We start from the raw sequence: 18,865 nt of genomic DNA on the forward strand, positions 1-18,865 counted from the left end.
ACTTGCCAGAACGATGAGAACAAGCCCTAAATAGTGCACTTGGGACGCTGCACAGAGCCAGCCACCTCACACAGCTTCCACCCACTCTCCCCCAGTAGCAGGGAAAGGAGAAGACATTTTTAAATGGTTTAAAAAAATTAAAAATAATTAAACTTGGTGCAAATTGAGGTCACTGACTTTTGAATTGTTTCATGCTTAAACCTCACTTTATTAGGGTCCTGACAGACTGTATCAGAGAGTTATCATCAATACTACCTGCAGTGTAGGAACGAAATAAATCCTCAGAGGGAGGGGACAGAGGTTAAAAAGAAGGGGAGGGAGAGCTTTAGTTTGAATTTGCACCTGGAGAGTGGAAGAAATTGGGAGTGCTGTGAGGATCTTCCTTCCCTGAGCCAGGGTTTCTTTCCCTTCCTTCTGCTGCTGAGTCCTACAAGGATAGGTCTTGGTGGGTTTGTGTCCCTACTGCCTGAGTCCTGCGAGGTACAAGGACTCCTCTCCTCTTCCTCGTGCAGAAGGGCTCCCAGGGATACCAAGGAGGTGAGGCTGAAGGCAGGCCCTGGGGAAGAGGGAGATGACAGCAGGGCTGTACTGAGGCTGCTCACTGTACCATGTGCACCATCATCCAACTCTCCTCCTTGCCCCATCTGGCTGGCAGGGGCATGCAGCACCTCCCTTTCAGTCATTGCCTTGTCATGGAAGCTCCCCAAAGGAGGGCCCTGGGGCTGGAATACAGCCAAGGCCTAGCGGGAAGCTGGGGCGTACAGTCGCTGCTGGGTCTACTGCAGCCCTGTACAACAGATCCCTGGAGACCTCTAAGCCCCTTGTAAAACATCAGTCCTTGGCCCTGAATCCTACAGTCCCCTCTCCTGTAGCTTCATCTCCTTCACACCACTGTAGGGGCTGAGCTTGCCCATCCCACAGCCTACTGTTACCCCAGCATGTAGTCACACGTTGGCAGCAGAGCTGAGAGCTTGGGCAGCTTTTCTGGGAGAAGGAGTTTGACAGCACAGTAACATTACCCCGGAGGTGCCCCATTCTTCGAGGCTGTGTGAGCTGGCATGACTGGGTAAGTGCAGACACTTTCCTTTGGGGCTCTGTGACCCTACTGTAGCACCAGGGTGGTGTATCAGCATGAGAGCACAATTTTTGGCCTCCCAGCTGGCTGTGTAAGGCAACAATTGTACGGCACTTTCTGTCAGATCCATGTTGCTCACATGGGTTTCAGCTGAATGCAGAATGCTGCCAGTGCATGAAACAAGCCTGCCTGGGAGAGTGCACTCTGCTTCAAATGGCAAAAAGGCTGTCTTGGTTGTGGGTGTAAGTGCGTTACCCTATGCACAAGAGCAGTCACACTGTGTATGTTCGGGCACCTGATTTAGGAACATAGCTGCGTGAGGTTCCCTGTATGGTCTGTAGAGACAAAAATCCTTCCTCAGAGAGAGATTCAGGGCAGCAGCTCAACTGCTCTTCCGTTTAACATAATAAAAATGACACAGTAAAAGCTCTAAGCAAGTAATTGTTATAAAAGGTCTTCACAGCATTTAAGTGGTCTGGTAAATACCTGCATTTGCTCTCTCAAACACAGAGCTGTAAGGTCTGTGTTCCTTTTCAGCTTCTTCAGTCTATCATGATTTTTTTATTGGGCTGTGGTGTATGGAATGGAAAAGTAAAACTTGTGATTTATGTGTTGCTGTTTTGCCACTTTCAGCCACAGTAGAATACTTACGAATGTGAGATGACAACAAATATTTAGTCATACAAGTAACCAAGATGGTTGTATCTGGGAACAAAAGGAATGGATAATTCATCATTCTAATAGTTTTGGTGTGCTGGAAGAGACTGTGTGGCTCTGCAGCAGAGAAGTAAACAGAGAAGCACTCCCAGTCCCTCAAGCTGCGAAGATCAGATAAAGACTAAGCTGCTGCAAAACAAGTTTACATGAGCATTGCCACTATGATGGGTACAATAAGAGTTAGGAAAATACAAGTGCAGCAAGAACAGGCAAACGGGTGTGTGTGAAAAGTCTTGGCAGTATACATATTCCCTAAGGTTAGTGTGAGGCCAGTTTTTCAACATTTTATTTTTTCAAAAGTTTTAGCAAGTTTTCTCTTTTGAAAATTAGTGTAGCTTTTTTTCTTCTTCTTTTTTTTTTTTTTTTTTTTTTTTTTTTTTTTCTGCATTAGTTTTGGTCTTGTCCAAAACTGTCAAACAGCACTGCAGTCTTGATGATCAGTTTTCAAAAAAAGCAAAGCAAGGCTTTTGTGGTTTTTAAGCTCAGAAGACACTATTAAAATCGTTTGCTCTCATCTCTTCTACAGGCTGTCGAACCTTATCCAGTTAATTCTGCATTATACCATTACCTCCTCCTTGAATTACATCATCTTCCTTAGAAACTCACATAGGTTGTAGGATTAAAATCTATCTTTAGTTGGTGCATGACTTTGTCTCAGAAATGCAGAGGACTATGCATAATATGATTCATTTTATGTGCTTTGCAGACAAAGACACAGCTGAAAAGCTCCAGCTTAACATTTTCCCTGCCAGTTCAGTTCTGCAATTTATTTTTTGTAACTTGAAAGTAAGGCAGGGCCAGCAAATTACACTAGTGCTTGCTTACTAGCTTTCTCAGTCATCAAAATCTGTTTAGGGTCACTCTGAGACCATCAAATACTTAGATTTATGAAGATATTAGAAGGTTTTTTTTTTTTTGTTTGTTTTTGTTTTTTTTTTAAAGCTTCTATGAGAAGACTTCACATTCTTAAGTTAACTTCTGAGAACTAAAGTAATCATTTTTTTCTGTAAGAAATTAGATTTGCAATGACTTTCCACTGTGCAATTATTCATCAGAAGTTGTGAAGGTACAGATACATAAAATCCAAGCAAATCTAGAGTTCAGTCTTGGTGAATGCATTTCTTTAATTGCGCTGTTTTTAGCAAACATTGAAGTCTAAGCATCTTTAAAACCAGGCCTGAACACCAAGGTACTATGTATTTAAACTAGGAAACAGCATATCAGACACTGAGACCTTACTTTGGCCCAAGTTAATTAGGAAAAAATAAACCTGTAAAAATCAATTGAGTTTGTTTCCATATCTGGCTAGAACAGAATAAAATTGTAATATTCTGGCTAACTTTGTTATCTTAAACTTATGTTGTTATCTATAGTAGATAGTAGAACAGGTTTTCTGTTTTGGAAAATCTGGATTTTAGGGGCTTCCTTCCATTCAAATAAGTTTCTGATTTTAGTGTTTTTTTTTTTTTTTTGTTTTGTTTTGTTTTGTTTTGTTTTGTTTGTTTGTTTGTTTGTTTTTTCCCGCCATTCAGACACTGAGATGCCTGGGGACCTTGGCATCCCTCTTTGAATTTTGACATTGATCAAGTGTCACTTTCTGGGGTATTCAAGCAGATTAGGAAAATGTTTCTGAAGGCTAACTAGAGGGGATTAAATCTCAAAGCTGGATGCATAGCCAGCCACTTTCTCAATTTTAGAGAAACAGAGTTACTGATTCAGTTTGTGACAAGTTACTGCTCCTAATAAAATGATTCCTAGGATGACTCTGAAAACATGAAACCAGTCACCAAAAATACATTATTAAATAAAAAGAATTGTTACTATAAGCCAAGTACAAAAATGGATTTTCTAGCATTCAGCAGTATGTATGTGTATAGTTGACCATAAGAAATAAAGTTAAGGATGGAAAAAGCTAAAAATTTGCTTGTAAAATTTAAACTGGAATAATGAATCAGTACAGAATTGAGTGGGAGAACAAAGTGGGCAGTCTGAAACAGTAACTGGTATAAAATACTAAAAGTATGTAAATGTCATGTATAGAAAACTTTAGAGTGACAGCCCTAGAAGGTACAAATTGACATTGTATATCAAGAAATCTTATTAAGTAGGTAGAAGTACTGAGATACTGTAAGGGTAGAAAAAGTCCAAAAAGGAAAGAAACGGGACAGTCAAACTTCTTTATCATAACAGTCATTTAAGTAGGTTCAGCATTCAGTTCCCTGTAGGCTGCTAATTGCATATCCACCTGCCATCCAGTTCTGAAATTAGGCCTTTGTGTTCTTGATAAACTGGTCATTTAAATACTGAATACATGTAATATTACTGAAGGAATTAGGGCTATATTGTATCCAAAGGTTTCTTTTAACTGGGTGAAATTTTCTTTCCTTAAGGTGAAAAAGAGTACAACAGGTGAAAATCTTGTTTTTGTCAATATTCATCCTTTCTTAGGCTTTCCAGCATCTTAATAAAGATCATCCTACGTCTGAATAGCATTAGTGTATTTATTGTTATTCTTTTAAATGCATCTTTCTGTTGTTACAGGGTTAATGTGAAATTTTCTCCTGACTAAAGTTAAAAAAATTGCATGACAACATGAGAAAAAAGAATTCTATCTGGGAAGAAGACAGACTTACTAGTGGACAAGAACACCATTTAGTACAGAGGGTTTCCAAATCTGGATTTCTTCAGAAAGTCTGAGAAGCCTGGCATCTTCTTTACAGTGGATTCTGGTGTCTGATAATTACCCAGGGACAGTGGTTACTGAATTACTTTCTGCTTGAAGATTTCAGTTTGAAAACATAGGTATAGAAAGAGAGATTAATACTATCAGCATCTATGTTGTTTAGAAAAACAGGGTCAAGTTACACTCACTCATATCACTGGATGTCCTTAGCTTAACACTGTTTCAAGATAGTGTTGAAATTTATGGACTAAAAATATCCACTCTAAGTGACAACTAAATGGAATCAGACCTATAAGGCTGTTTTATGTAACACAGAAAGGGAAAGAAAAGCCAACAGAGCCAGACCAAGAAGGAATCTTTCCATCAGTTAGCATAACAGACTTTTAGATTTCATCTCTTGAGATTTATGTTTACCACTACCCCTAAATATGTGTATGAGTATCTGGAGAGTAGTACCAGCCAGGAGGCACACAAAATATATAAACTTTCTAGTCATCTGAAAGAAATTTTACGGCTCCTTACCTAGTCAGAGCTCTAAGGGAAGGCAAGAACACAGCTGAGAGCTACATTTTGGCCATAGTTCTTGCACCTGAGACTGGGCTGTGTAAGCTCAAATATCTTAAAATTTAATTTTCTTACCAAAAAGTGGGCTGTTAATGGAGGTAGAAAAAAAAACACTTTTTATTAAGCAGAACCTAGCATGTACAGTATACACATACACTCTTTGGGACACAGAAGTAGTAACCATCTGTACAATGAAACCCCTTCAGCAAGCAAAATTTGTGTTCACATCTCAGTTTCTGAGATGACCTTGTTCTCAGATATTGTCTAACCTTTTTCCAAGCAATTTTATTTCTCCTGCTGTTCTGATGTCTCTGTAACACTGCTGTTCTTCACTGTTTTGGTATGTGTTGTAGGACCCAGCGTGTCAAATGACACAGTATCATGTCTTCCTGTTGTTAAATGTCCTTTGCTTGAAGGATTACTTAAGCATCAAACTGGCATCACTTCTTTTGATACAAACACTAAGAGCATGAGAGTTTTTTGGGGGGCAAGGGACTTCCTCCTGGTTTGTATAAAGCACTGTGTAACTGTATAAAGCACTGCATAACTTGATGGCCAATATAAACTGTTTTTTCACATTTCATCTTTGATCCAATGGAGCAAGCACTTACCTAACTTATAAAAATGTTTTGTTCTTTGTGGTGATTTTTCCCTAGGATATCACCTTAAGAGATTAGCGCTGTTTCTAAAGCTTTGATGTTCAGTGCTCACATCTGATCCTCTGAAATGAATTTTCCAGGAGACAGGATCTGATACAAAGGTAATGATTTCTCAGTCCGAGTGCATGGCACACTCACTCTCTTCAATGCTGTTTAATTCAATGCCATTTAAAAAATGTCAAACCCATTCTGAACAATTGCATGTTCCATTTTTCCAGTAGAGAGTGTTAATTCTCTCAAATGAACTGAGTGTGACAGATACCAGTCAAGAGCTCATTGCTCATTTCAGAAATGCTTGAATACTACGGTGTTGAAGGGAAATGTTATGTAAAACAGAAGGGTTGCTCAGAACTTGCATGGCAATGCTCAAATATCTGCATTAACTATTGCAGGAGACACCCTTTTAGAATCAGACCTTGGTGCATTAGATTCAATAACATACAAAGCTAAGGAATTTACTCCCATGCTTACTACTTTTAAATACTATCACATGAGGCTATTGATGCATTGCTTTCAATTGGACCAGATGCACAAGAACATAAGCACAAGGCACAAATGTGATTTTTTACAAAGCTTTCTTATATACGGTTTCTTAAGACTTTCTTGTCAAAAGACATTTTTCTTCTCTGGCAAATCAAGGAATGAGAGAAAGTGATGGCTGACACTAAAGGGATTTACTGGTCGTATTCCAGGTCTTGGATATACTCTCGAAACTGTAAGTTAAACAGCAAATCGTAACTTGTAATGTAAACTGTAGAGCAAACCTCTTCTTTCTGTGGTTTTCACATGCAAACCAGAATAACTAGATATTCTATCTGCACTCAAGGAAAATCAAAGCTAGAGTAAGCAGCAAATGGGGGTGAGATGCCAGGTCATTGGCCAAGATGAGCAGTCTGCTCCTGGTAAAATAATAATAATTGTGGAAGGTGTTGCTATGTTACTGCAGGGGGCATATATCTCACTGGGGCATCTCAGGAGATGTTGAATCAGAGTAATGCCCATGGATGCATCTGATCTTGCTCCCATGGGATGGCACTATCCCTCCCCACTGGAAGTAGATGTGGTGCTGTGCAAACGTAGGATGCTGTGCATCCTTCTGGATGTTCCTGGGTATGTTCCTGGGTGTTGCACTGATGGCTTTCTGTAACCAGGAGAACAATTCCCTCTCTCTCCCTATTTTAAATTGCAGACCTTCATCTAAGGCATTGTTGTCAGAAAATTGAGAGATATGTATTTGGTTATGGTTGAATTGCTATCCATAGTGACACCAAGAAGCATCAGATGCTTGAACAGAAAGTTTTCTATGGCTGTTCAGGATCAAACTGAAAAAAATACCAACAGAATTTGGATCATAAAGCAAATCTTCATCTCCTCTCACCTCCTCAGGGCCTGACTGCTGGCAAAGAGATTGGGGTGTTTATCTTTTACTGTTCTTATGTAGCAGTGTTCTTGTGGAGTGTTCTGTGCTAACTGTTCCCCTTACAGCACTGGGCTATCTTCAGTGGTACTGTTACACTTCCCTGTACATCTATATACTCCCAACTTACAATCAACATGTATTTAAATTGGCTGTAATGGAGTTTTATAGTCTGAGCACTGTATATTTGGGGGAGGCATGCAAAACCAATTTCCTGGCATACAGGGTATGCATGAACAGTGTCGCTTTCCTTACCCTCTGTACTTCTCTGTGAACAGTTGTGCAGTCCAGCATGGTTCTCAAAGAAGCTCAGTGCAGGCCTGACTGCATCATTTCCTCACATAGCACCTTGCTTCACCCCATGGATGTGACTTGCTGCTCTGTCCCTGTAGGTAGCTATGGCATTGCCTTTTTTTTTCTGCCTTGCTTTTCTTTTTCTGGTCACATACTGAGTTTTGTTTCATTTTAGAAAATGGGCAGCAAGCATATGAAGAGGTATTTTTTACTGCTAATGTCACTGCAGATGGGAGCGTAGTCTCACTGAGAAATCTACTTTGGATGTATTCCATTAAATGTAGTGAGAGAAGGCTTTTTCAGGAGCATGTAGTTTTTGTGATTCATACTCTGGTCAAAAAGATGGGGCTTATATATTTATATAGCTGCTGAAATAAAAATAGACACATGCTTAGTGAGGCCATCCAGTTGCTGGGGCATGGGCTGTGCACATCAGTTGATTCATGTATTTTTTCTGTTGCATTTTTTGTTTTACAAAAGTTCCCCTTTGGTAGCTTTATCATCTCAAAGTCATCTAGGAGAATAAGAGGAGGGGGAGGAGGATAAGAGGAGGAGGAGGTACTTTGTATAACAACAAAATTCTAATATGTATTCTGCCAAAAATTCAGTAGTAATATCTTGAATAATGCATGCTTAAAAGAAAAATTTGTTATCATACTAAGAAGAATTAATAAAGAAATTAATAAAGAAAAATCATTTCAGCTTGATAACTAGTTTTAAAAAATTGTAAGAGACAATTAGTTTCTGGGTGGTGAAGTAATATCCTGAAGAAAGTTGAACCTTTTAAAAGTTGAACAAATGAACCTCAACAAAACAGTATGGAAACTGCAACTGGTAGCAATACTGGGGTGACTAGAAATCTTTATTATCTCTAGATCTAGTCTTTACTATGTCAAGATCCAGTAAGATCAAGATTAAATCAAGGGTACATCCCGTTGAACTTTTAACTATTGGCTTTTGTATGCTACTGGACAAATCTGAAAAAACAGAAAACTAGGGTTTTTCTACTTCTATGAAAAATGCAGGTACTTACTCTTGCAAGGTTTAGGGAAATGACATAGTTATCTCTGCTTGTGCTGAAATCTTTCCTCTAGTAAAATTCCAATGATCTGCTTGCTTTTGGCTTGTCTGAACAAGACTGACTTTTTTTCTTTTTTCTTTTTTTTTTTTTCTTTCTAATGATGAAGAAGCAGAATATATAAAATACTCCACTGTGTGAAAACAAATCAAAACATGACTGACTGTTTTCTCTTTCTAAAATATATGTTGAGTAAAGCCACTGTCTTTTCTCTTCCACTGATTCTTTGGGCCCACAGATGCTGAAATTAAAGGAAGGCACATTTGAGACTGGACTGTTATCATCCAATCCTGACAGATGTCTTGTCCGTGCACTGCTAGGAAGAAGGAAGGGTATTATCATCCCCGTAAGTTAGGCTAAATCCATGACATCAATTGGAATATAAATAATGGACAACAGTTGAGTTTCACCATCACCTCCTATCTCATGTCCATTTTCCTTCCTACGCTCTTCTTAGAGGTCCTTTTCTGACCTCTGTGTGTCTGTGTTCTCCTAGGAGGTGTGACTTAGCTGATTAAGACTGTGGCATGTCTTGTTTCACTGCTATGAACCCATGACTAAAAGGGCAGCTAAAAGCAGCATTGTAATCATCAGACACTGCTAGGAGTTTGCCAGGTTTTGGAGTGGTTGATAAGACCCTGTACTGGGCCTGTCTTTTTCCAGGTGCAAGTGAGAGTTGAAAGTAAGATACACCAAAATAGCAGCTCTTTTTCTTCATATTTTCTGTACTTTTCTCCCCTTCTTTCTGTTTGGTTTGCTTTAAAGACTAGTACCAATTTCAACTAGCTATCATTTTGTCCCAAAGGAACACTTACTGCCCTCTTTAAGACAAAGTAGAAGGGCTTTCCCTTATGAAAGCTCTCTCTAAAGACTGTAGCAATGGAAGATGAAAAATGCGTTTAATGTGCTTTACCTTTTTTCTACTTATTTAAGAAAAAATCAAACCATTTTAATGGTATTTCTACTGTGAAACCAAATTGACATGATAAACCTCTTAAGTTCTTTACATTACCATGCTCAGCTAAACACTTTTGACTCACTTTTTCTATACAAAGTGATACACTTCCTTACCTGGTTATTTGAGAGAGTCAAGTTCTCTTGACCTTTTGGGAAATGTTCCAACCATGAGGACATCTGTCTGACTGGAGTTCTACCCTGAAATCCTCAAACCTTACGGTGAACAGCAGCAGTTAACATTTTATCTCTGACTAGCAAGAACAGTTGCTTTGAATATCAGCAAATAATCTTAGAAGGGAGAAGTGAAATATGCTTATAACAACTTTCTCCCAGCCCTAATCAGAGACCAAGATGTTTGCCATCTGCAGGAAGCTCCTCTAATATGGGTTTTCAAAATGGAGCAGATATAAAGCATGACTGCTTTCTACACCATTTGGTGCATGGACAAAAGCATGCTACATAAATTTCAGGGTTCTGCTTTTAATTTGGCAAAAAATAAAGTGGTGTATCATGCCATATGTGGTAAAACAAATAAGCACTGCTCTGTGGATAAAACTAGCTTTCTGTGCCACTTGAAGTGGACCAGATAGTACTTTTCAGCTGCATTTGTACACAATGGGCAGAGCTCAGAGGGGGTGGTTATGCAAGCACTGCAAGGGAAAATAAATGCATAGAAGTATCACTGCAAATAGCTGCCTTCTTGAGATTCAGTATATATTTAGTTCCTGTGTTGTTTCTTTCTTTCAGCAGTAGTGAAGATAATGAGCTTCAAGGACTGTGGGAACCTGCAATTGCAGCAGAACTGAGATATCTTGCAAAAACATTAAAAGGACAACAGGAGATCGCACTTGAGGGGAGAGGAAGTGCAGAACTATGTATGCGGCTACTTGAATGACAAAGCTTTATGTCAAGACTCATTAAATGCCCTGCTTTGTGCTTCTTTTCCTTTGCTAGGATTAATGTGTCATTTGAATGTTTTATCTTGCCTGTGAACAATTGTATTTATGAATTCTGAAAGCAGATCCAAAGTGGAGGAGCCACTGTACAGAGCAGTCGCAGTTCTTTCCCCTGCAGCCACATGACATTGAAATACAACTGAGGATCCCAACGACCACTGCTCCTATCAGCTGGGGGGCTAGGCTGAGGTGAGCAATAGCAGTATCACTACAGAGAATAGCAATTTTAGAACTAATATTACCTGATGAGGGCAAAAATTGTTAAGTGGTTCACTCCTTTAGGCTCCTACATGGCTTTAACTCAAAATAAATAAGGTCTGCTCTGTGGCCCAAATGGGGGCTTGTCTTTGTGTCTTGTAATAGATGCACTTTTCTGCAGGAGAGGTAAAGCAGTATTGGTTCTCTCATCCCGAAAGTTTAATTCAGTGGAGAGTGCACTTGGTGCTGCTGTGGTTGCACTGATAGTTCTATCCTTCCATATACCTATTCTGTTTTGTAAGATCAGTGAAGAATGTTAGCATTATTCAAGCATACATGGCTTGAAGCTGTGTCAGGGAAGGGTCAGGCTGGATGTCAGGAACAGTTTCTTCACCAAGAGGGCGGTCATGCACTTGGACAGGCCCCCCATGGCAGTGGCCATGGCATTGAGCCTGCCAGAGTTCAAGGAGCTTTTGGGCAATGCTCTCAGACACATGGTTTGATTTTTTGGGTAGTCCTTTGGGGACCCTGGAGTTGGACTCAATGATCCTTGTGGGTTCCTTCCAACTTGGGATATTCTGTGATTCTCTGGTTATGCTTTAGGATCACTAGGCAGGGACTAAAATATATTAGCAAATTATCTGTTCTTGTTAGCAGGACAAGAGGTGAACAACAAATAAACTGTTGCCTTCTGCTAAATCAGCACAAACCTGAATGTGTCCTGTTGTTAATTGTTTATGAGCTTGTTTTAAGTTTCCTGTAGCAGTCAGTTCAAAATCTGCTAATATTGTTCCAAAACATAAAATCCTTGTTCTCTGCTGCTTTGTAGTGATATACATCTGGGTAACGTGGGTGTAAAATGTTATCGCTCTGTCGTGGGAGAGCTTTACACCCACTTTTTGCTGGTGTCAATGACTACACTTGCTAAGAGGCAAGCATGGAATCAAGCATTTAAAATAAAGTTCAATAAGCAGATTAGGCAAAGTTGTCAAAGAAAGCTGAGCTGCATAGCTGCTGTTAATGCCAGAAATCATGATGTATTGTTAAAAAAGCAAATGTTAATTGAACAATTAAAATCCCCATTTACAATATGCAGAAAAGCCTGGGGGTTCTGCTTTAAAGCAAAGCTGAGTGTTTAAACTGAAACCATGTCTGCCTTGAAATGAAATGTGGAAATTTTCCAAACCTCTCATTTCTAAGTGGGTGACACTGCAGTGCAGCTTCCCTTCCTTGCTGGGTATGCTGGCCTGTTAGAAATGTTGAAGCTGGATGGTGCTCCACTCTTCCCGTGGTTGGAGAACAGTATCTCTACTCAGCCTGTGTCATCCTGCCTTGAGTTGGCCTTTTCACACTCTGGTTACTAGGAGGTTAGCCCTACTGAAACAGGCTAATAAAATCTCCAAAGCTATTGAGACAGCCTTGGCAAGCTTAAAGACAAGATGATCTTAACTACAGTAGGTATGGTTCTCTAGGTTTTAATGAAGCAAAACCATTCTGCTTACAGTGACTTACTGACAACATTTTTCAATAGTTACTTCATGATATAGCTTTTATGTGACGTTTTTGCTGTATTATTAAGCAAACAGTGCATTGTCATGTAAACATTTAACAGGCTGCACAATGTTTAAGTACTAGAAAGAGAGCTGCACACTAAAAGGAGTGAAAAGAAAGATACTGCCATATCATCATAGATTTTAAAGATCAAATTAAAAAATAAAGGCAAAAATCAAGATGGGAATTAATAAATACTCACTTATTGTTTTAGTGGATATGAATTTATTCTCTGCTGTCAGATGAACCTGGGAAGCAGGAGCACCTGAGTTAAGAATCCTGGATGATGCAAGGAGAAAAAAATCCAGCTCTTTTCTGCACTGATCACTTGTTGGTACGCCCCTGTACATGAGAAGAATGGATGAGTGTTTCAATTGGTTTATAAAGTCCCATATTCTGGAAAACATAAAGGAACTTTGACTATGGCATCAGTCTTAGCGACTTGAATCAGAGCAGAACCCATGAACTGGGAGGGAGGACTGAACAGAAGAGTAATGTCTGGAGGGAACTATTACTCCAGAAAATTGTGAACCTTTCTTAAGGTACTAAATAGACATATCTGGGATCTTAGTGATGGTACAAAACAATCCAATTAAGAGGTACAAAATATTTTTGTAACAATGAATGAGTACTGTGTTCTTGAGCTTAACAATTATTGAATACTTGAATTTTAAATGAGTTTGAAAGATAATTTTGTACATGATCTGTAATAACAGGTATTCCTCTTCACAAATATTTTGAAACAGGCAGTCAGCCACAATCAAATACTTACTATTAGAAAGGATGGGAGAACTAGATGGTTCCTGTTTACAACAGTTCTTTTATTGTTATGGAAGGTGACCAGAAGCTGGTCTTCACAGATTCTAGATCCAGTTTAGTGTGGCAAACTGAAGTCTTTAACAACAGAAAGCCCTAAATACTTCCCTCCTCTCAGAATACAGAGTATTTTGCTCTACAGATGCATCCAGCTTTTCCCATTTTATTCAGTAAGCAATTAGAAATGCACTTTCCAGTTTCTAGAGGTGAGGTGATTTATTATTGCTAAGGGATGAGATACTAAGTGCCTAAACAAAATAAGTAATATAGTTTCCTCACAGAGATGAGGAAACAATTTTCTTTTTAATTATAAAAATAACGGAACCATAGTAAATATAAGTCTTGTACTCAAACAAGAAAATTATAAGTACTGTTAATATCTTGCTTTGTTCTTAGTATGTGATACAAGTCTCCAATTAAGGAATTCTCCTACCCATTTATATTAACTATTTTTTGTCAATAAATAAAACTATTTATTTATCTCTTATAATTTTGTTAACGAATATATTTTTTAAAATTGTATTAGTGAAATGGACAATTGAATGTTGGTTATTTACTATATTGCCTTGTCCAGATACTGTATCTACAGCAGTTAAGTACTTGTTGTGACTGGAATGTAATCTCAGTGGTTTGGGTTCTGTTGCCTCCATGGAGCTTTCACTTCTTAATGGCTTCAGAGACTAATCTTGAGTTAAGAGCCAAACATTTTTTCCTCTGCATTACTGCAGTTGTGTTTAGATTCGTGGCTTTTAATGTCAAAAGGAAATTATAGCTCATGCATGCCCTTCCAGGCAAAATAGCTCATGCAGGGGACATTAGAATGACTTAGAGGAAGTCTGCAATGAATTCTGGAATCAACTCATCATAATTATAAAGAAAAACAAATCTTTTACCCCATGTAATAATCTTACATTTAAGAAATTGATAATTAACTGTGAAACCTGGGAGCCTGTGTTTTTGCTGGTCAGTGAAAATGATGGTGGGAAAAAGTATCCTCATGACAGATTTTTCCTGTCAGTATGTAAGGAACATCTATTTTTTTCCCCAGTTATCTGCTCTGGCATGTGAACAAGGTTACTTGTGCTTACGTATCGTATTTAATGCTCACCCTTCTGACTTTGTCACCCAGTGAGGAAGTCAAAACAATACCCCCTCTTATGTGACACCACAGACATGCAAGTATTCTAAGGTAAAAGCCAAGTGTACATTTCTCAAAATTATGGCCAGATTGTTTCCGACAATTATGAGTAACAAATATATCAGTAAAACAGTTTGCACATTTTTTGGGGGAGAAGGGGCTCATAAAAGCCAAATTAATCATTTGATCACAGTGAACAGTTCACCTAGTAGCAGTTGTAATCCTGCACTTGTGTTGTCATAGTCACAATTCAAATGAGATGTTTGCATTAGGCCTAGTTATGAATCCAAGTTTTAAGTTTCGATTTATGGTAGTGTTTTCTGTCTTAAAGTGTGTAAATATTCAAGTATTGGAATTTGTTATGATACATTTGAAGAAATGGCAGCTGAAAAGTAAAAATTCTATTAATCCAATGATTTTGTAGCTCACAGGTTTAATATTAACAATTGAAAGTCCTTTAAATTTTCCTCATTTCCTTCTTCCAGTACCTCCTTTTTCTTGCCTCTTTTTTCTAGCAGCTTCTCCAGGCTTCTGCTAACATCATCACCTCCCATAATGTCTATGAGAAAAATACATTTCAACTGCTGACATAAAGGGTATTAAATTGGAGAGTGGTCAATCCAAGTGAGTTTTGTGGTGATTACCAATTCCTTTTTGTCACTAACTTATAATCATTTTGAGTAATTTAAATATATCCCTGTGCAAGTAATATTCTTTTCATTTTCTCTGAAGACACAAAAATTATTGGTTATTTCTAAAAACTTGCCAGCAACTTCCACCTTTGGTAGCCAGTGTCTGATTAATACCAATAATGCAGAGAATTCATTTTCTCTTAGCAGAAGTTTCCTGCTGTTCCCAGTGCTCGCGCTGTTTCCCTTGGCCCTTCTTCCCCCTGTGTACAAATAGTTGTCTCAGCAGCCATGGAATAATTGTTCTGCATCTCCCCAGAACAAACTGTGAGTCTGCTGTATCACTCAAACTCCATTTTTTGAAGGCAAAAATGTGAAAAAAAAACAACCAAAAATGTGAAAAAAAAACCTACCATTTGAAATAAGTCTGTTTTGAGCTTGTCCAATCTCTTAATTATTTGCATTCATAAAGGTTCTTGGATATTAAAAAGAAGAAGAAGATATTTCCCCACCTTTATTCAAGGGTTATTTAGGTACTCTGGTATGAACTTGTTCAGAATAAATCAGAAACGCTGAATATCTAAGTGCTTACTTGAAAACATGTTGAAGCACCTTAAAAACCTGTTCACCTCCAATGCTTTACATGGATTTTTGAGAGACTGACACATGATTAATATCAATTATTATTAAAAAATTACCCTCCTCATTGGCTACACAAATATGGAATTCCAATTTTGAGAATTATGTACAGTTACATAAAGACGTAATTTGTAAGAAGACCTGGGCAACCAGGAAAAACTGTTTTGAGGATGGTGTTTTGTGTGCACTTTTAATGTATACTGATAATATTTTGAAATGTGATATAGTAATGCCTGCAGACAAACAAAAGAAAAAAAAGTCCCCTTCAAAAAATATTTATTTTTCCAAGTTTATGCCTCACAATAGTTTCCAGTGAATTTATTGGAAAGTACATTAGAAGAAGATTAAAAAAGCAATAAAAACTCCAAGGAAACAGGAACATGACAACCAAGCAAACTATTATTCCCCAAGATCTAAGAAGACCCATAGCTCCTCCTTCATGGTAATAATCCTGCACACAATAATGGAAAGAGAAGCTAAAAGCTTTGAGCTTTGCCAAGAAGGATGCTCCAAGTACTGATAATTTCTTGGTTTAGGGGGAAAGGTATAAATTTTCATGCTTGGTCACTGCCATGTTCCAGACTACACTTAGGAAAGAGCTCACCAGGTTCAGCTGATGACAGAAAGAAAAGTAACAGAAAAGGTCTCAGAAAATGACTGTTTGCGTTCAAATGCAAAATGCAACTATGGGGGAGATTTTTCCTATAATTAGACAGTGGCTTAATTTTGGGATTGTCTTTGTATTTTATTATAACTAAAGTTCTCATAAAACAGAAAAAGCTTCACTGTCATTGTATGCCTATGTGAATGGTTGTTTGCGAAGTGATTTTCTAGAGTACAGGATGTGTACTTAATGACAGACGTGCAGCTAATATTTATATATTTTATGTGTTCAGGATGAGCACTACTGAAGAAAAATGCAGTATATTATTGAACTCTGGGGAAATCATGATAGGCATATAACTATGTGGTCTTAGTTATAATTATGCTTCCTTAACCTCTACTAATCTGCAATGAAATCACATTTTAAATTCAATTGGGAATCAAGTTTACTCATTTTATTCATTCTCCTTGTCACAGTTGGAACCTAAACTGGCACAGATTTTACACTGCATCTATTTCATTGACCACAGTGGTACTCATTTATGACGTGATAGAAGATGCAGTCCTTTTAGTTTTACACAATTTGGAATAACGTGTTCAGACAAGATTGGTATCTGTCTGGTGGTGACGTGAAGGTCTGACATACTGTAACAAAGAACAGTGTGAGGAAGAAAGGACAGTACCATTTCATTCCCATTGGTATTGCCTTATTCTGTGCTTCTAGGAAGACAAAGTTAGCATGGTGATATATTCTAGTAGAGATGGAAAAGTAAGAAACACTTGGGAGTTACCTTTATGGTACTGTATACTTGATGTTCATGGTACTTGCTATTATTTCAGACAGCAGACAATGTTTGTTTTATGTAGATTATTATTTGAGTGGGTGCATACAAACCTATCTATGAATTTTCTCCTAACATAGTATTAAGTTTCATAATGTAGATGATTACAATTTATGAAATTAAAGTGATAAAATACTTACAATATTGTCTACATTATTTTGAGAATCTTGCTGGGGTATCTCAGAGGCACTGTTGCACTGGTGCTGCTATACTGGCTCTGCATCACTCCAAGAAACCTGTTTGCATCACTCCAAGAAACCTGTTTTCAGTGAAGACTGGTAAAGGCGTGTTATAGAGGGGCAAGAAACCCCAGCAGCAAAATGCACCAAGATACACAATGTGTCATAGTGATAATGACAAACATGCACTGAGATTTTGAATGGGGTAAACTTTGAATTGGGTTGTGAGAGAAACACAGTGAGAACAAGGCAACAAAGGGAGCACTACATGGGGAACAGCAGGCTGCACATCATGTACAGAAATTTATTGTAAAAACATTTCTCATCTTTCCAGATGGGTAGAGTAAGCGTCACATTTTGAGTGGAAAAAGAAGAGGCACATACATTGTAGCTGAGTGGTGTGGGTGAGGTAACACAGAACGAGTCAAACCTACCTCCATGGCTAAGGAATTTACTTTGTTTTGGCCTTTTTGTGTGTGCACTGATTTTATATTCCATGCATACTTTGTAACTATATGCAATATTCATTGTGTACATGTATGCATATAGTAGTCTGTGTATGGACATATGAATATTAGTTCTTGAAGGATAATCTAACAAGAAGCTCTCATTTCAATGACATCAGGTCTTTTTCACACTGTTCAGAAAGTTATTAAAATGATCTTTTATCTTTACTACTTTTAACTTTGTTTCTTATGCAAATTAAATTACTTACCCATGTGTGGTTTCTCTCTGTTATTGCATACCTTTTAACTAACTGAGAAAGTCCAACAAATATGACAGAGGGCTGATAGTGTCACATGCATTAGCTTCTAGCTATTTCATGGAAAGGGATGCTTGGGTAAAAAAGTTAGAGTATTATCTTATGCCAGAAAAACTGTAGCACACAGTTCACTCATTAGACACCATCAAATCTGAATGTTTGAGAAATATTGCTGCTCTAACATGAAGAAACTTTGGCTGGAGTTTGCATTGTGCTAAACATCAAGGAGTGTAATTACAAGCTACAAATCTATAGGAAACCTTGTATCTTTGTTTCCACAGTTCTCGGAACAACTTTTATTCTGTCATACTATTGTACTGAAAACTGTACAAAATGTTTCAGTCACTGATATTATAGTGAACTATTTATAGATTTTTCTTTCTTTTCCTTATAACATCCTTGCCTTACATGCAGCAAATTGGGCAGGCATCTAAGCCACCACTTGCCTTCAGACCACGATGGAAAGTAAAACCATGTGAGCTGACTTCTACATGCCTGTCAAATGCATTTGTGAATTGCTGTGTTAAACTGACTTGTTCTGAACATGGGATAAAGCATAATCAAAATGTTACTTATTCAGCATACCTTTCCTAGCAGAAGTACGTTTCAAGTACTTTCAGTTGATCTTTCAGTCAATAATTTGGAGGACGGGATACTTAAGAGGTATGAATACTGTAGCAATATGAAAAGCATTTATTTCACTTTTTTATCATATTTAGAAAAAATATTTTCAGTTGGAAAGGCAAAAATGAGAGGAAAAAATCTCTTGAAGCCATCAGTAGCTGAAAACAGTGAGGAAATGCTTAAGCTGCCCTAACTGATGAACTGCTGGAGTTCATCTGTAGAACCTCTGTATTAAATACTCATATGCTATTTGTTCTACAGACCTTATGGATCTTGGCTGCCCTTGCACTTGCCAGTCTGTCAGAAGAACAGTTTATCTACTTCTGGGAGTAATGATAAGATCTCTTAACAAGCTTTAATAAAACTTTTTTCACAATGCCCTTGAACACTGTAAAGTTAAAGACTATGGATATGGCTTCTCAAGAATCACTTAGTTACCATCATGACTTGTTATGCTAGCCACATACTCTGTTTAACAAAATT

General features: G+C 37.9%; 1 long non-coding RNA gene across 4 annotated transcripts; it reads left to right on the forward strand.

Annotated features, from left to right (window-relative positions):
- Positions 1–310: 310 nt before the first annotated feature.
- LOC106018337 (uncharacterized) lies at positions 311–17,591 on the forward strand. 4 transcript variants are annotated; one of them, XR_005264347.2, is made up of 7 exons: positions 318–1,066; positions 5,696–5,799; positions 6,338–6,413; positions 7,394–7,503; positions 8,726–8,833; positions 10,195–10,589; positions 12,364–17,591. It is a non-coding gene; the product is annotated as an uncharacterized lncRNA (long non-coding RNA). The 4 variants fall into 4 exon arrangements; XR_005264348.2 differs by lacking the exon at positions 12,364–17,591 and having other exon boundaries at positions 311–1,066; positions 10,192–12,350; XR_003496173.3 differs by lacking the exon at positions 12,364–17,591 and having other exon boundaries at positions 313–1,066; positions 10,195–12,350.
- The last annotated feature ends 1,274 nt before the right edge of the window (positions 17,592–18,865 follow it).

This window comes from Anas platyrhynchos, chromosome 3, assembly GCF_047663525.1.
Source record: "Anas platyrhynchos isolate ZD024472 breed Pekin duck chromosome 3, IASCAAS_PekinDuck_T2T, whole genome shotgun sequence".
Classification (NCBI taxonomy): domain Eukaryota; kingdom Metazoa; phylum Chordata; class Aves; order Anseriformes; family Anatidae; genus Anas; species Anas platyrhynchos.